The sequence below is a fragment of the Loxodonta africana genome, chromosome 27 (assembly GCF_030014295.1).
Source record: "Loxodonta africana isolate mLoxAfr1 chromosome 27, mLoxAfr1.hap2, whole genome shotgun sequence".
Classification (NCBI taxonomy): domain Eukaryota; kingdom Metazoa; phylum Chordata; class Mammalia; order Proboscidea; family Elephantidae; genus Loxodonta; species Loxodonta africana.
The window spans coordinates 6,315,710-6,333,128 of NC_087368.1; the positions used below are offsets into that span (position 1 = coordinate 6,315,710).

Sequence of the window (17,419 nt, forward strand, 5' to 3'; positions counted from 1 at the left end):
GACTGCCACATAGGCTTTCCAAGGCTGTAATCTTTAGGGAAGCAGACTGCCCCATCTTTCTCCGTGTGAGCAACTGGTGGGTTCCATCCGTGACCTTACGGTTAGCAGCTGAGCACTTAAACACTACATCACCAGAGCTGCTTGATAATAGCAATAGAGTATCAACTGAAAATTTCTCCATGTTGCTAAAGGACTTAATTACTAAATCTGTGGTATAATACATCTATTGAAATTTCACTTTAGAGATTAATTCCTCAGAGGATAACTCTTCACAGATTAAGTTTATAAATTAATATCCTCTTGCGAAACAGTTTTTTGAGCCACGCTGGGGAAACAGAAGCCGTCAAATTCTCTTGCCACCTCTTCCAGACTCTTTATAAAGCTCTAGGCAGTATTCAAAGAGACGTTCTGCACAAACAAGCTTTACCACCGCTGGTCAGGGCATGGGGAGACCAAATGGAAAGAGACAGCTTAGCAGATTAAAGAGCAAATGTTTTAGAAGCAGTGCACTCAGTTATGTGGGACAGAGACACACAGCACTTTCTATACCCAGCAGATGTCAGCACAAGATACAAAGTTCACCAAGATACAACTACAAAGTGAAAGTCTCCCCAGGGTACAGAAGTCCGAAACTCAATTCTGCTTTAAAGGAGTTGAGGTCTTGACTTAACTAGAACACACCATCCTCCAACTGGGGGTTTCCAGCCTGTATGAGTCAAACAGGGGTCATTACAGGCTGAAACAGTGCTGTCCAATAGAACTTTCTGTGATGATGAACATGCTCTACATCTCTGCTCTCTAATAAGGCAGCGCCAAGCACATGTGGCTCCTGAGCACTTGAAAGGTGGCTAGTTCAACTGAATAAGTTTTCTTGACTGTATTTAGTCATGTTAGTTTAAATATAAATAGCCACATGTGGCTTGTGGCTAGTGTACTAGACAGCATAGTTAAAGGCTTACACCATGGACTGGGAAAATAATCCAAAAGTATGTGAGAAGACAATCTTACTCATCTTCTGACCACCTGATAAAACACTTCCTTAACCCTTGCCCTCCATACACACACAGACACTATGCATAAGATTTCACCATGCATCACAAGAGCAGCACTCTCAAATTTTAGCATACGTCAGAATCACGGAGGGCTTGTTAAAACACAGATCATTGAGCTCCAACCCCAAGTTTCTGATTCAGGAGGTCTGGGTTGAGCCCCAATCATTTACATCTCTAACAAGTTCCCAAGTAATGCTGATGCTGCTAGGACCACACTCTGAGTAGCACTAGAATGAAAACTTCAACTATTCAAACACCAACTCTCATGGATTGAGTTGTGTCCCCCCCTAAAATGTTTGTCAACCTGGCTAGGCCATGATTCCCAGTATTGTATGACTGTCCAACACTCTGTCATCTGATGGAATTTCCCATGGGTTGCAAACCCTACCTCTAGGATGTTAATGAGGTGGGATTAGGGGCAGTCATGTTAATGAGGCAAGACTCAATCTACAAAAATAGTCTGTATTTTAAATCAATCTCTTTCAAGATATAAAAGACAGAAGTGAGTACAGAGACCTCCTACCACCAAGAATGCACAACCACAAGGGGGGCGCTTCCTTTGGATCCAAGGCCCCTGCACTGAGAAGCTCCTAGGATGGGAAGATTGATGACAAGGACCTTCTCTCAGAGCTCACACAGAGAAAAAGCCTTCCCCTGGAGCTAGCATCATGAATTTGGACTTCTAGACGCCTAAACTGTGAGAGAACAAATTTCTCTTTGTTAAAGCCATCCACTTGTGGCATTTCTGTTACAGCAGCACTAGATGACTAAGACACCAACCTATCTAGCAAAATACTTTCTCTCACTGTTCCCTTTCTGCTACACAGAAGTGCCCTTTCTTCTAGTAAAAACTTAATACCGAGTAGTATAAATGAAGCGTAGAGAGAATATAAATAAACAAGGCTACCTGTCTAAGACGGCTTCTCCACATATTAGATCAAAGATCTGTCCACATTTGTCATAAACTCTGTAAGTGTGTCTAATGCTACAGAGACCAGAAGCACAGTAAGGGTGAATGCAAGCCCGCCAGGATAGTTTATGTCTAATCCCCGCACTGACCCTGCCTTAGAGTCGAGTTGGTGCTTTCTATCAAAATAATGCAGATCACTCGGGTCTGGATCAGGATTACAGCCTTTGTCACCTTTCCAACACATACTTCTGAAGAATAACAAAAGAACACACATATCATAGTAAAGCGTTTATCAAAAGCGTATGTGAAGACATCTTTTTTCCATATTCCAAAAGAGAGGAGACAGAAATGTAAAGGCTCTAGAACAAAGAGACTTCTCCAAACAGTCTCTGGTCTTCCTCAATTACCTGCAAAAACTCTTCTGTATCAACAGTCATTTGAAAATATATTTTGATTTGGGGGTTACTTCTCTGTGTCCTCTGGTCTACTTATGTATGCCTCACTTTCACACTACGAGATCGCCCCATCGAGTGCACTTTCCTGGCTGCTCTTCTGAGCAGCCTCCTTCCTGCCTTCTCCACCCTCCCCTTCCTTTCCTCTCCAAAAGAAGGCCTTCATCCAGAATACACTGTCACAATAAACTAGGACAGGATGTCTTCAAGCAAACTCAGATGCCGGTACTGTTCACCATTTTCCACACCACTGAGCCTTCACCCTTCTCCGAATTCCCACTGCCCCTCACTTACTGCCATCACAAAGATTAAGAGTGATCTTTGGGTCCTGGAAATGTGGGGGGCAGGCAGGTATTGTTTCCGAGCACTTAGAGAACCCCCTAGTTGCCACACAGTACTATGCCCATTACTTCCTTAGACTGCGTCTACAGGTCGGGAAACTGAGGCATGATGAGGTTAAATCATTAAAATACAGTCCCAGAGAAACTCAGAGCAAGATTAAATTCCTGTATCTCCCACTGTAGTCACTCAACTGGGGCTCTTTTGGTGCCCCTGCCCCCTTCCTGTAGACACCTGGCATGTCTGGAAACATTTTTGATTGTCACGATTGGGGAAGGGGGCAGTGCTACTGGCATCCAGTGGGCAGAGGCCAGTGATGCTGCTAAACATCCTCCAACAACCGCCCCCAACCCCCCTACAAGAACTGTCTGGACCAAAATGTCAACCGCATTGAGGCTGAGAAATTCTGGTCTACTGGTATCTCTCGGATTACGTTCTTTGGCCCCTAACTGATAGTTAAAGAATGGCTTACTCTATAATTTTATCATTGGACAGCATTTACACATGCCGGTCTACTGCTATTTCTGACATGCTATGCTTTTTAGCTACTGTTCAAACAGAGGATACAGAGAGTCATAGAGGGATACGAGTAGAGCTCACAAAGCCCAACTCTTTTCTTTTGCTAAGAAAACCTGGCAGGACCAGCTCCTTTCCTTAGCAACCTCCATCCCCTGAGCTGTGCTCTGCCTGTGCCTGGCCGCTCACCTGGAGTCTTCGGTTGATGACATGCTCTTGCAGCTGCGTTTTTTCTGCTTTACTCATCCCCACACACATGTGTCACTCCAGAGCAGTAATGATGTATGTTGATGGGAATCTCCAGAGATCTACACTCCCTAGTTGTGTGTTTTGCTCAGTAAATTACATTTATTACCGAGCCATGTGAGGCATCTAAGGACATCAACCTTTCTGGTCGCCCTCTGTCTGAGGCTGGCAATGGGACATTATCTACTAAGGGCTCCAAAGTACTAAAGGAAGCTTAAGACAACACTCCAAACAGTTTTCAAGCTGAATACAACTTTTCTTTTTTAATTTTTCACTTTCTGTCCCTCTTTCCAAACCACCCTTGGCTCTGCCTAGATTTTATTAGTTGTAAATTTCTCTTCAAGGAGTCTGATTTGAGTTCAAGCTACAGAAGCTGGAGAGCTCGGAAAGAGATGTGGTATCTTTTCTACCCCTTCTTCCCAGACTTCCACCTGGACTCTCAGAAGGGGACACCAAACAGTGACTTTCTCCTTCTGGACTCAGAAATCTTCAGCACAAATGAGAGTTCAAAGCCAGCCTTGGTCATAATTAATGTTCCCAATGCCAATGCCTGATTCACTGTTGTCAGGTGCCATCAGATTCCCAGTTCTTTCTCCCATGGAGCCACTGGGAAGGTTCGAATTGCCAACCTTATGGTTAGCAGCCAAGTGCTTAACAATTATGTCACCAGGGCTCCCTACCTGAATCACTAGGAACAGTAAAGAGATGAATAAATGGATATGTGACCACCAGTGACGAAGGATAAAGCGGAACTGGCAGAACCATGTGCTTTGCCAATGCTATTATCCACCAAACCTGGAATCCTCAACTCTCTGGCAAGCTGTTTCTTTTCTAGAAAAAGTAACTAACGAAAGAATAGTTAAGGAAAGTGATCCATGGAGAAGGAGGATGGTGGTTGAGGGAATGTGAGCTGGCAGAGCTAACAACCTGATAGGGTACAGGAAAAGGGCAATCAGACCTGGTTCCATTCTGGACAACACACCTCAGGAAGGCCCTTCCCTGGTCCTAGGAAAATCACATCTCATACAAAGAAGTCCCTAATAATGCCTGAGATATTTCAATGCACATAATGAATTCCATCCTATCACCCAAAACCTAATGGTTTTCTCTTCACAATTACTGACTAGCATGGTGTCTATGAGTTGAATCAATAGATGCTTTGGAAACTTTTCACAGGCAGGGCATCCCGTTGCAGTAACTTCGAGAGGCTGGAGAGACAATAGTCCCTATGACTTGGCAAAGTCAGAGTAACAATGGCAGCCACTGCCCCTGCCTTACCCTGGAGTAGGGAGTGTGGCAGCCTTCAAACACACGTCTTCACAACTCATCAGCTCTGCTGCTTTTCACCACACACTCACTTCTGCATGCTGGACCACGATCGATCAATCACCAACTGCCAGAGACAAAAAAAAATGAATGAATGCATTAGGCCAAAAGACCCACGACTTCAAGTACTAGGTCACTGCTCGAATGTATTTGTTAGAGCTGGCTAAGCACTTAAGAAATAGACCCAAACAAATATAATGTCTCAAGCTCTATAAAAGTTTACTTCTGGCTCCTGTACACATACCGGACAGGTGATAGACCTGTCACTGTGGTGGGCTTTCTCAATGCAGTGATCCAGGTACCCAGGCTGACAACAGTCTTGCCATCTCTAAACAATTTCTAAGGTTGCTCTGGGGTAAGGCGGGGCCAAGATGGCGGAGTAGTTAGATGCTTCCAGCGATCCCTATTACAACAAAGACCAAAAAAAAAAACAAGTGAGACGTTTATATATATGAAAAGGTAGGAGCCCTGAACATCACAGGCAAAGTTCAGAAATCGGACTGAGCTGAGCGGCAGGCGGAGGGAGAGATGGTTCAGAAGCGGCAAGGAGTTGCCAGACCTGACTCGGCAGGAACCAGCGCCACTCAGGCACAATTCCCCAGAACAACCACAGCAGAGCTGGCGGTAATGTACGGGATGCGGGTTCCTCAGGGAGAGACAGCGGGCCGCACAGTCTACTCACATCTCCCCAACCAGAGAAGAACAGCACTCTTGGCAAAAGCTAAGTACTTGCACTTATTTTACCACACCGCCAGCCCCCAAGCCGGCTTCAGTGGCTGTCGATTTCCCTGGGCCTGAGACAGGTCCTGCTGCGTACTCTGAGCCATTCCCCTGGCCTTGGGAGAAAAGATAATGTGCCAGCTCCACTAAGCTGGGAGGCTCAGGACAGAAGCAGGTCCTGTTCAGGCAGACTTCAAATACCTTTAACCCCTGCAGGGACTTGTGTGGGCCCATTTCAGATTAGGCCCTTGTTGGTAGACTGCAAATGTATCTGCTCGAAATGTGATTTCAACTGTTTCAGCTGTGTGGTGGAGAGGTAGGTTTTTGATGTTTGACACTGCTTTGCCTATTAAACAGGGTCCTCACCTGCCCACATCAGGGGCCTGAGGACTGGTGGCTCCACCCACATCACCTAGCCACCCACAACAGGGGTCCAACTGGTGCCTACCAGTCCTTACAACTGAAAGCACTGGGTCCCCATGGTCCAGCTGCAGAACCGAACCACCTTTGCATTCTAGGGAACAGGAACATGCTTTCCTCACAGACACTCAGGGGACAGCTGACAACCACCTGCCTTGTTCAGAGCATGACTCCCTGCTGCAACCAGATGCCTGTGGGTACACCAATCTCCCCTGTGCCTCAAAGACCAAGGATGCCCTGGGGAGTCCTCTCCTTTCAAGCCAGCTAGCAGTGGAAAACACAATGGAGGAGCTTGCATGGGTGTTATTCAGTTTGTCTCTTTTCCCTAGAAATGGATCACAGTACTTCCTACTTCCACTCACATTTTGCTGGCTAGAACTCAGCCACTAGTTGGCTAGAACTATCCACATGGACTGCTAGGCAGCCAGGAGTCTCTCCTGTACAAGGCTGACTCCAGCCCAATCAGGAAGAGAGCATTAGGTGTGTTGTTGTTGTTGTTAGGTGCCGTCAATTCTAACTCACAGAGACCCTGTGTACAACAGAATGAAACACTGCCTGGTTCTGTGCCATCCTCACAATAGTTGCTATGTTAAAGCCCACTGTTTCTGTCACTGTGTCAATCCGTCTGATTGAGGGTTTTTCTCTTTTTGGGTGACCCTCTATTTTTCCGAGCATGATGTTCTTCACTGCCTGGACCCTCCTGATCACGCGTCCAAAGTACGTGACATGAAGTTTTGCTATTCTCACATCTAACGAACATCCTGGCTGCATAAGGTTTAGAGCAAGAAATTTTGGATAAGACACAAGCACAGCAACCTTGACTTAGTTTCTTAACAACTCTGAGTCTTGATTTCCTCATCTGTAAAATACCCTGTCTTCCTCTGAGGGTCACTGTTGTCACTGTTCTTAGGTGTTGGTGAACTGGTTCCAACTCATCGCGACCGTATTAGGAGACTCAGAATGAGACAAAGCAGCAGTTCTCAGACTCCCTGTGCGTCCACGTCACCTCAGCATCTTGGTAAAATGTAGATTCTAACTCAGGAGGACACAGTGAGGTCTGAGATTGTGCTTTTCTGGGAAGTTCCCAGGTGATGTCAATGCTGCTGGCCTCAGAAGAACAGAAGAGAGAGTAAAAAGGGATAGTTAGAGAATAGTTTTGTAAATCACAAAGTGATTTGCAGATATAAAGAATAATTTTCCTGGTCCTCACTTTAACTGATTATAAATGAATCCCCAACTAGCCAGCAGTTCTAGGATGTGTTTAGTATGAGCATCAGATAGAATTTGACAGTCACAGGGTTTGGAGAATAGGAAGAATTTAAGGAGTTACTATCCACCACTCCCCTCCACCCCCCCTTATTTCTAAGACAAGGAATCAAATTCAGAGAAATCACTGATGCCCCCAAAATCTCTCAGTAACTTAGTGGTGTGGTAGGATTAGAATGCAAACATTTGACTTTTTTTCTGTCATTAAATAAACTAAATGATAACCTTGTAAAGAAAGGGTACTTTTATGCTTCACTGAACAAATATGATTCTGGTCCATACCCAAAAAGGTCCCAGAAGGTGAAATTCAACAAGAAAGGCCACCAGGGTACTAAATACAGGCAAGCTGTCACATGGTGCACAGCAAGGGATTTTTCAGGAAAATGATCTTCAAAATGCAGTGAGCCCTAATAAAGTTACGTCCCATGTATCCAAAATATCATGTAAACGCAAATTTCCTTCTTTTTACTTTCTGGCAAAAATCAGAATTTTGTTTCCAATGTATACAAACTCTAGTCATTCCTATTCAGGGATAATTAGAAAAAGAGAGAGCTTGGGGTAGCAAACAGAAAAAGGAAATAAATGAGTTCCCTGAAGAACAACAGTGGTTTCTGTGGCGAGCCATGAAGACAAAAAAATCTAAAGCTTTTTTCTTTTTGTATTCCTGGCATGTAAATTATCCTGCATCTGAGATGATGGTGGGTCCTAGGTGCTTAGAGAAGAACATCAGATGTAGGATCACTGACGTAAAAGACAAGAGTCAAAAACTCCCAAGTCATAAATCAGAAAGGCACAGACTATCTGGAAACCAAATTGCAGTTGTCATCTCCAACAAAGCAAAGTGAATTTGAACATGTCTTGGTGAAATCAGGTAGGAGTACAACTGGGCCAATGAGCAACATCATGATAAAAGGAGAAAAGATTGAAGTTGTCAAGGATTTCATTTTACTTGGATCCACAATCAACAGCCATGGAAGCAGCAGTCAAGAAATCAAAAGACGCATTGCACTGGATAAATCTGCTGCAAAGCACGTCTTCAAAGTGTTGAAGAGCAAAGATGTCACCCTTGAAGACTAAGGTGCGTCTCACCCAAGCCATGGTATTTTCCATCACATCATCTGCATGTGAAAGCTAGACAATGAATAGGACCAAAGAAGAACTGACGCCTTTGAACGGTGGTATTGGCGAAGAATATTGAATATACCATGGACCGCCAAAAGAATGAACAAATCTGTCTTAGAATAAGTACAGCCAGAATGCACCTTAGAAACAAGGATGGCAAGACTGCGTCTCACATACTTTGGAGATGTTGTCAGGAGGGATCAGTCCCTAGAGAAGGACATCATGCTTAAGAGTACAGGGTCAGCAGAAAAGAGGAAGAACCTCAACGAGGTGGACTGACACAGTGGCTGAAACAATGAGCTCAAGCATAACAACGATTGTAAGGATGGCTAAGGACCGGGCAGTGTTTCGTTCTGTTGTGCACAGGGTCGCTATGAGTCAGAACTAACTCGATAGCACCTAACAACAACAACTTATTGAGCAAGGAATGGTAAATGAAAATCAATACTTGCATGAAAAAAGCCAAACTCACTGCCGTCGAGTCGATTCCGACTCATAGCGACCCTACAGGACAGAGTAGAACCGCCCCATTGAGTTTCCAAAGAGCGCATGGCGGATTCAAACTGCCAACCTCTTGGTTAGCAGCTGTAGCACTTAACCACTATACAACCAGGGTTTCCAATACTTGCATATTCATTATTAATTTAAGATGAGTAAATATGAGTATCTTCATTTAGTGAGCAATTTTAAGTATTTTTAATAAAGATTAAAATACTACCAGGAATTTCCATACCCCACCTCACAACCCTCTTCCACCAGAAGGCCTTTGACTCCTCAATCAAGAATTCTCCCATCCCGGGGGTTTTCCAGAATCTACTGCAGACTGGAGCGTTATTAGTCTTCTTTGTACCGTGGGCTTCTCTGGCAGTCTGTTGAAGCCAAGGGCTCCCTCCTCAGAACGATGTGTTAAACGCAGGATAAAACACATAGCATTAAAAAGGAAGTCATGTGGAGAAATTAGAATCCTGGGGCATTGCTGGTGGGACTGTAAAACGGCAGTCACTGTGGAAAACAGTTTGGCAGTTTCTCAAAACGTTCAACATAGAATTAGCATATGACCCAGCAATTCCACTCCTAGGTATATACCCAAAATATCTGAAAGCAGGCACTCAAACAGATACTTGCAGACAAATTTTCAAGGCAGCATTATTCACAACAGCCAAAAGACGGAAACAACCCAAGTGTCCACCAACGGATGATAAACAGAACCTGGAACATACACACGATGGACTATTATTATTCGGCCATTAGGAAAAATGACGTTCAGATACATGCTACCACATGGATGACCCCTGAAAATATAAGCCCTTTTTTTTTTAGGGAGTTCAGGAACTTCAATTTAAGAACAAGTGATTGGGGAAGGGCTCTTCTGGGATGGTCAAAGTTTTTTCTTACAGGAAACAGACGGTCTGCAGAAAAGTTTTAAAAACCCAAAGATGCACAGAAAAATCCTGCTCGGGATCAGTCAGGGAAGAAAAGAATGAGCTGCAAAGAGAAGTCTAACCTTGACTTTCTCCCCAAACCCAACACTATTTATGACGTGCCTTTAAAATCCTACATTAAGGAATTACCCAGAGAATTTGCTTGGCCCCAGCCCTGCAGACAAAGCATGTTTTATGTCCTGATGGCAAGTGAAGGGAGGCAGCACTGGGAACTGGAAGATCCAGATGAGATCCAAGCTTCAGTCTTAGTCCCCTTGTTTTCTGCCACTAACTAGCCCTGTTAGCTTGGTCAGGTCACCTAGTTTCTGAATTGAAACTTCCTGTCTATAAAATGAAAAGTTTGAATTAAACCATCTCTGGAATTCTTTCTAGCTATGACTTTGTGATACTAAGATAATGCATAACTATCTGGGAAGAAATATTAACGAGTCAAAAGTCCGAAGCCACCATCCTGGGCACAGCTAGCTGCTGGGCTCTGGGGGCACCTTCTTTCTGGACTTGGAGAGTCCTTCCCAAGAAGGTTACACACTTCCCTGAGGTTCCATAGCCAGACTGCCTTCCCTGGAGCTGCAAAGGAGGAGCCTCAGTCAGATCTCAGCACTGAGCTCCCTCTGAGTCAAGGGACGTTTTCATACTTGGGGAAACTCCTTCCTGAGAAGCTGGTTCTGTTCCCCTCACTGTCCCCAGCAGCAGAGGCAGTAGACGATCTGCTACTCCCAGAAGATGCTGCAGACTGGCTAGAAAGCCAAGCTGGGGCTCAAGGAATATCAGAAGCCCCTACACTAGCCACCTCCTGGACGCTGTCATCCTCTGTCCCTTCTCAGAAGACCTACCCAGCACCTATCATTTCTGTCTGGGCTTCTTGCATTCTGGGACAGCCAAGTCTGTCACCTACACGTACTCCCCTGAACTTAACATGCTGTTTTGCCAGCTGGCAAAGGCCTGTCCAGTGCAGCTGTGGGTCACCTCAACACCCCCGCCCAGCACCTGTGTTCACACCATGGCCATCTACCAGACGTCAGCATATGATGGAGGTCGTGAAGCACTGCCCCCACCTTGAGTGCCGCTCTGACTATAGCGATTGCTTAGACCCTCCTCAGCACCTTATCCAGTGGGAGGAAACCTGCATGCTGAGTATTTGGAGGACACCATCACTCTATGACATAGTGTGGGGTGCCCTAGGAGCCACCAGAGGTCGGTTCTGACTACCACCATCCACTTCAACTTCATGTGTAACAGCTCCTGCATGGGGGGCAGGAACCCATCCTCACCATCATCACACTGGAAGACTCCAATGGTAATCCGCTGGGACACAACAGTTTCGAGGTGCATATTTGTACTTGTCCTGGGAGACACAGATGTACAGAGGAAGACAATTTCCATAAGAAGTGGGAGCCTTGCCCTGAGCCAGGCTCGGGGAGGATCACTAAGCGAACACTGCCCACCAGCACCAGCTCCTCTACCAAGCCAAAGAAGAAGCCACTGGATGAAAAATACTTCACTCTTCAGATCCATGGCCATGAATGCTTCAAGATGTTCCTAAAGCTCAACGAGGCCTTGGAGCTCAAGGATGCCCAGGCTGGGAAGCAGCCAGAGGGGAACAGGGCTCAATCCAGCCTTCCCAAGTCTAAGAAAAGGCAATCTACCTCCCGCCATAAAAAACTTATGTTCAAGAGAGAGCAGCCTGACTCAGACTGATGTCCTTCACTTCCTGTCCCCCATTTACACACCCTGCCCCTGCCTTCCTTCCCTACCATTTTGAAATTCACATGCTTGAACCCCTGCTTCATACAGGTGTGCCTCCAAAACACTCAGGAACTTTTCACTTACCTTGGTCTGGGCTTCCACTAAAGATGTTGGCCTACACTGGTGATTTGGGGGGCATGAGGGCAGCTGGGACAATGCAGCTTAGATTTTAAGGTTTTTACTATAAACAATGCTTGGGAGAGAGAGGATAGCATTCCTGCATGTAAGAATTAGATTTTAAAAGCAGTCATAGAACTGGCCATACCTGGGTTGGAAGCCTAGGTCACCAGCAGACTAGCCAGGGAAACTATCTCAAGGTGTTTCACTCCTCCTGACAGCAATGTGCACATCTGTGAAATGCTGACACCCACCACCTACCTCGTGGGGTTTGACATGAGGTTAATGAAATGATGTGTGTAGGACTCAAAGATCCCAGAGGGCCAGAAGTCACCAGGCTGCTGGCCTTAAAACCTTCTTAGATCATATGGCATCTGGGACTGGGCCTCTGGGGAGTGCTGGTCCCTCTCCCTGTTGGTTGATGGATTGACTGGGCAGCTGGTTAAGGGGAGGGAGTTCCCAAGTCCCTTTTCTGCTGGCCTAGCCACGTCCTGTCTAGCCTCCAGGTAAACCTCAGCACCTACAAGGAAACCTCGCCCCATCCCACTCCCTGGAGGATTCCAGCTTTTACGTGGCATCTGTACCCACCACCACGTCTTACTGCCCCCAGATGCTCAGAGTCTAATTTCTTTGCACTCTGGAAGGTACATTTGCGTTCTTCGCCTGTATCCCTTCTCCTCGCCCCTTTTTATATCTGTTTCTTATTTTACAATAAAACTTTGCTATCAAAATAAATATTAGTGAGACTTTAAATTTCTTCTCACCCTATGTCATGGATTGTATTATGTCCCCCCAAAATGTGTGTAACAACTTGGTTAGGCCAGGATTCCCAGGGTTTTGTGACTGTTCTCCATTTTGTGATTGTAATTTTATGTTAAAGACGGGTAGGGTGGGATGGTAACACCCTTACCAGGTCACCTCCCTGAACCAATGTAAAGGGAGTTTCACTGGGATGTGGCCTGCACCACCTTTTATGTCTCAAGAAATAAAAAGGAAAGGGAAGGAAGCAGAGAGTTGGGGACCTCATACCACCATACCTCATACCGACAGAAAAAGAAAGCATTCCCCTAAAACCAGCGCCCCAAGTTTGGACTTCTAGCCTACTGGACTCAGAGAGAGAATAAACTTCTCTTTGTTAAAGCCATCCACTTGTGGTATTTGTTATAGCAGCACTACACGACTAAGACTCCCTACACTCACAGTAGGAAAATGAATTCTAAATGAGAATTTTCCAGAGGCTTCAGAAATACCTACACAAATCACCTAGTCAGACAATTTCAGACTTGGAAGGAATCTTAAGCAACACCTGCCACTTCACCAATCCCAGTGAACAGGTGAGAAAACTGAGGTTCAAAAAGCGAAGAGAGTTGGGGTCACATAAAGAGGCAATGTTAACAAGCTGTTGTGACTATTGCTATTTAGTACTAGCAGGATTTTTTCCTCCAACAATTTTTACATGTACAATTCAGTGACATTGATTACATTGAAAATGTTGTACACCCATTACCATTATCCTTTTCCAAATTATCCCACCACCATTAACAGGAACTCAGTGGCCCCTAAGCACTGACTTCCCATTTACTCTTCCCTCCCACCTCGGCAATCACTAATAAGCTCTGGTCTCTATAAAGATCTGCCTATTTCATGTAAGAAGGATCAAACAGTATCTTTCCGTGACTGACTTATTTTGCTCAACATAACGTTTTCCAGGTTCATGCACCTTATAGCATGTATCAGGATTTCATGGCTGAATAATAGCCCATTGTTATGTATATTCCACATTTTGTTTATCCATTCATCTCTTGATGGACATTTCCCTTGTTTTCAGGTTTTGGCTATTGTGAATTCTGCTCCAATGAACACTGGTATACAGGTTGCTGTTTGCATCCCTGCTTTCAGTTCCTTGGGCCACATGCTTAGGACTGGAACTGCTGGGTCATATGTTCTACGATTAACTTTTTTGAGGAACCACCAAACTGTTTTCCACAGCGACTGTGGCATCTTGCATTCCCACCAGCAATGAACAAGGGTTCCAATTTCTCCACATCCTCTCCAACACCTGTTATTTTCCTTTTTTTTTTTTTTTAATTATAGCCATTCTAGTGGGGGTGAGGTGGTATGGCATTGTGGTTTTGATTTGCATCTCCCTAATGACTAATAATGTTGAGCTAGCACCAGCAGAATTCTAGGATTCGTCATTGCTAGTAAAAACAAGCTCATCAGTTTATTTGAAGAGAGACAGAAATAAACCTCAAATAAGCTGGGCATAGAATACGAACTGTAAGAGGAAGCAGGTGACTGGCGTACTGGCACCAAAGGCAGTGTACTCTACCTGGGTCGGGGTCAAAGCTGAGGGCCTCATTATACACTGTAACCTCCCCATCAATGGCAACAGCACCCATCTCCCTCAAACACCATGTCTACAAAATCCATTTCAAACAACAGCCACCTAGTTATTTCCAAAGAAAAAATGGATGAATGACTCTGGCTCCTAAGGTCAATGAAACCAATGTCCAAGTTTTGGGTTGTGAATAAAATCTCAAAAGGACAGAATTTAAGAAAATCCATACTTAGGAGGAAGTTTCAAGTTTTAGAACAAACTGATTTGAGAATAACTTTGATCTGCCTTCTGTGTCAGCTCTGAAGTATAGAGACTAATTAACCAACAGTTTTTACTAATACTCTCACCCCTACTTTCAAGGTATGTGATTATATACATTACTGATACTGATCCAATAATGTATATTTCCAGAATCCCACCCATGTATGTAGACTAGCTTTACAAGCAAAGAAGTAGAAACTATGAAGTTATGGGGAAATTTGATTGAATTATGATTTCAACTTCACATTCAATTAACCAATTTATGCAAAGTGCTTTCAAACCCTGTATTATGATGCTTAATTGGTAGGTTACATTCTGCCTTCTCCCCCACTACAGACACACACACACACCCAGCAAAGTAACCACAACGATCCCTCAGTCCCCACAACACCCATTACTCCTATAGAAACAGTTTCGCTTTCACAACTATTTTCTTTGAGCTTCTCTTTGACTGAGATCTCACAAAGCTTCTTGAGATCTTCTAGACTAGAGGCTACACACTGCTGGTTTGCCAGCTCCATTATTTCATCTCCTCCAGGAACTCCCAGAGACAGCAGTGCCATCTGCTGGTAGGGAGGGCACAATCTGCTTTCTGGAAGCCTATTTTATGGGTGACAGGAATGACAGCCTAGATTTCTGTCTTTGGGAGCCTTTCTTTTTTAGAGCACATTACAAGCATAAGCTACAACCTGAGATGTGTAACCTCCACAGGAGCCTCCATTGTGACTGGCAGGTCATCTGGAAGCCATGTAAAGCAAAGCCAGGCTAGCCAACAATGAGGCACTTCTGTCTGGAAATGCCTCCTCAATGTTGCAATGTAAGAGGGGCACTGAATTCAGCATTTCCTGGCTCTCCTTTTCCCCCACTGCTTCAGTATCAGATAATAGCACTCCCAGCCCTGACCTGTGGCTATGCTATCTAGCTCCATCTCACATCCTAAGGAAGGTGCTCAGACCCCTCTCAATGTGAAGGCTCTTACATGTACACAATGTGACACAGATCCTTCTCAAAGGACACTACTGTTTAGGCATGGAGGTCAGACTCTAATCTCTTTCATTTGCTCTCCATCCTCCCAGTGCCTAAACCAAGGGGCAGAAACAACAGAAAGGAAATGATTTTGTTGTTTTGAAAGTAACAGTAATGAGTTTTCATTGATTCAGAAAATAAAACCTTGCGCTATAGGTGACGGATATATGCTGTGTCCCTCAAGATGAACTAAGCCTGCCAATCTTCCTGGTTTTCCTTCCTTAACCTGATCAGTGTTTTTCAACCTTTTCACAGCCCCTTCCGTAGGCTCAACATAAGAACTGCACGCCCTTTGTGTAGTTTTCACAGGCAGTCCCCAGTTACAAATGTGCCACTAACGTGCAACCTGTAGTTTCAAACCAATCCCCATAGAGCCTATTTAAATTAAAAATGTGAGGTATATACAATGGTTCATAATAATAAACTGGCATTACTTAGGGAAGCACATTAGAACACTGTTATTATTACCATATTATCATGTTAAAGATATTTTAGTGTAGTTGGAAATGATTCTTTAATGTTTACGTATAGAAAAGGAACACTACATCGTAAGACAAACATTTGATTAACTGACGTTAGATACAAACTGTACCTAACTGTTGCGACTTACGTACAAATTCAACTTAAAGAGAGATTTAGGAGAGGAACTCATTCGTAATCCAGGAACTGCCTGCATGACAAAAATGACATTTTTTCATTAGACCTAAAAGCATATACTTTTTCAAGTTATACTACCTCTCTCAACCTTCAGGACTCCTTCCCCCACCATCACCAATACCAACTTAAAAATTTTAGGCAAAATTTTAAGTTATCCCCAAGAATTTGCTTTGTGTTCCAAACTATTAGCCGACAACCTATATTTCACTTTACTAGGAACAGTTGTTATGTTCCCAGTGACCCTGAGCTTCACAGCAACTTCTTCTACTTTTGCGCACCTCAGAGTTCTCTGCTTCCTAACAAATCTAAGTGCTCCCTCTTCAATTTTTTTTTTTTTGCCTTGTCAAGCTAATCGGTTTCCTATCAAGTGTAGACATTTTGTCAGGATGCAGGGGCGGATTAAGCAGTAAGCAAGGTACTCACGGGATTACATTAAGCAAGGTGTGCAACAAGCTTAATTGTGTTTACTTACCAATCAGTAGTGCACAATTTCACGGGGGTTTCATCACCACTTTCATGTGGTGAAAAACAGGTAAAATTTTGACTACACACTAGTAAGTAGGCACAAGTAACTCCATGTGTACCTTGCTCATTGGATAATCCATCTCTGGAGTATGTCTTAGATGTTTGAAAATCATACTGTTTCCTAAAGAAACAAATCTGTAGCAAGAAGAGGAATAAAAGGGCTTTGAAAAGGTATCGGGATGTCTCCAGGCAATCAGGTAAATAAAGATCTTTGTCAATCTCATGCCAGAATAAATTCTAAGCAGATTACATTGAAACTCCAGAATACAGTAAAATTAACAAAGTAGTTAACCACTGGAAAACTGAAGGGACTTTTTATGTTTCACTATAAGGATGTACAGTATGCCCTGCCTATTGCAGGTCTGCGGAAATGGAGGAGAGAGGTAGGGGATACCCTGCAGTTTTAATCTGCTCTGAAACTGCTGCACACACTTCTCCTTTGCAAAGAACGGTTTACACGAGAGATTCCCTCCCCACACATCCCTCTTCTGCCAGCCAAATGGTCTTCTTCAAACACACACTTTTCAAAGAACTAAGGAGGTCTGAAGAGGCTTAATTTAGACCCTGCGTTCCTCTCCCTACAGTCCATTAATAAGCAGAAAACAAGTAATTACCCGCTTGGACAGGCCCCGAAAAACCTCAGTTTACAGCGACCCCCCACCCCACACACACGCACACAAAATCTGTCTTCTTGAAGAAGAATCTCAGTGTGCTGACCTGGTCCGCAGTTCACTGCACGCATTTCCTTCCTCACAATTTACCAGTCACCAATTAAGGATCTCATTTAGACCTGCTCCGCCAGCGCCCAACTGCTTAGAACATTTTTACCCCTATAACGAATCTCTGGGTTCCTTCAGCCCACTCAGAGCGCCCAACTGCGGGGAACCTGGGCCCTGCAGCCCACTCAGAGCGCCCAACTGCGGGGAACCTGGGCC

At 44.4% G+C, this 17,419-nt stretch overlaps 1 long non-coding RNA gene and 1 pseudogene across 1 annotated transcript in view; one reads left to right on the plus strand and one right to left on the minus strand.

Moving 5' to 3' along the window:
- LOC135228740 (uncharacterized) overlaps positions 1–5,065 on the minus strand; it is a 50,149-nt gene extending 45,084 nt beyond the window's left edge. Inside the window, exon 1 of the long non-coding RNA XR_010319541.1 lies at positions 4,794–5,065. This is a non-coding gene — a long non-coding RNA (uncharacterized LOC135228740). The remainder of the gene's footprint in view (positions 1–4,793) is intronic.
- A 5,646-nt stretch (positions 5,066–10,711) lies between these two features.
- LOC135228741 (cellular tumor antigen p53-like) lies at positions 10,712–11,509 on the plus strand (annotated as a pseudogene).
- The last annotated feature ends 5,910 nt before the right edge of the window (positions 11,510–17,419 follow it).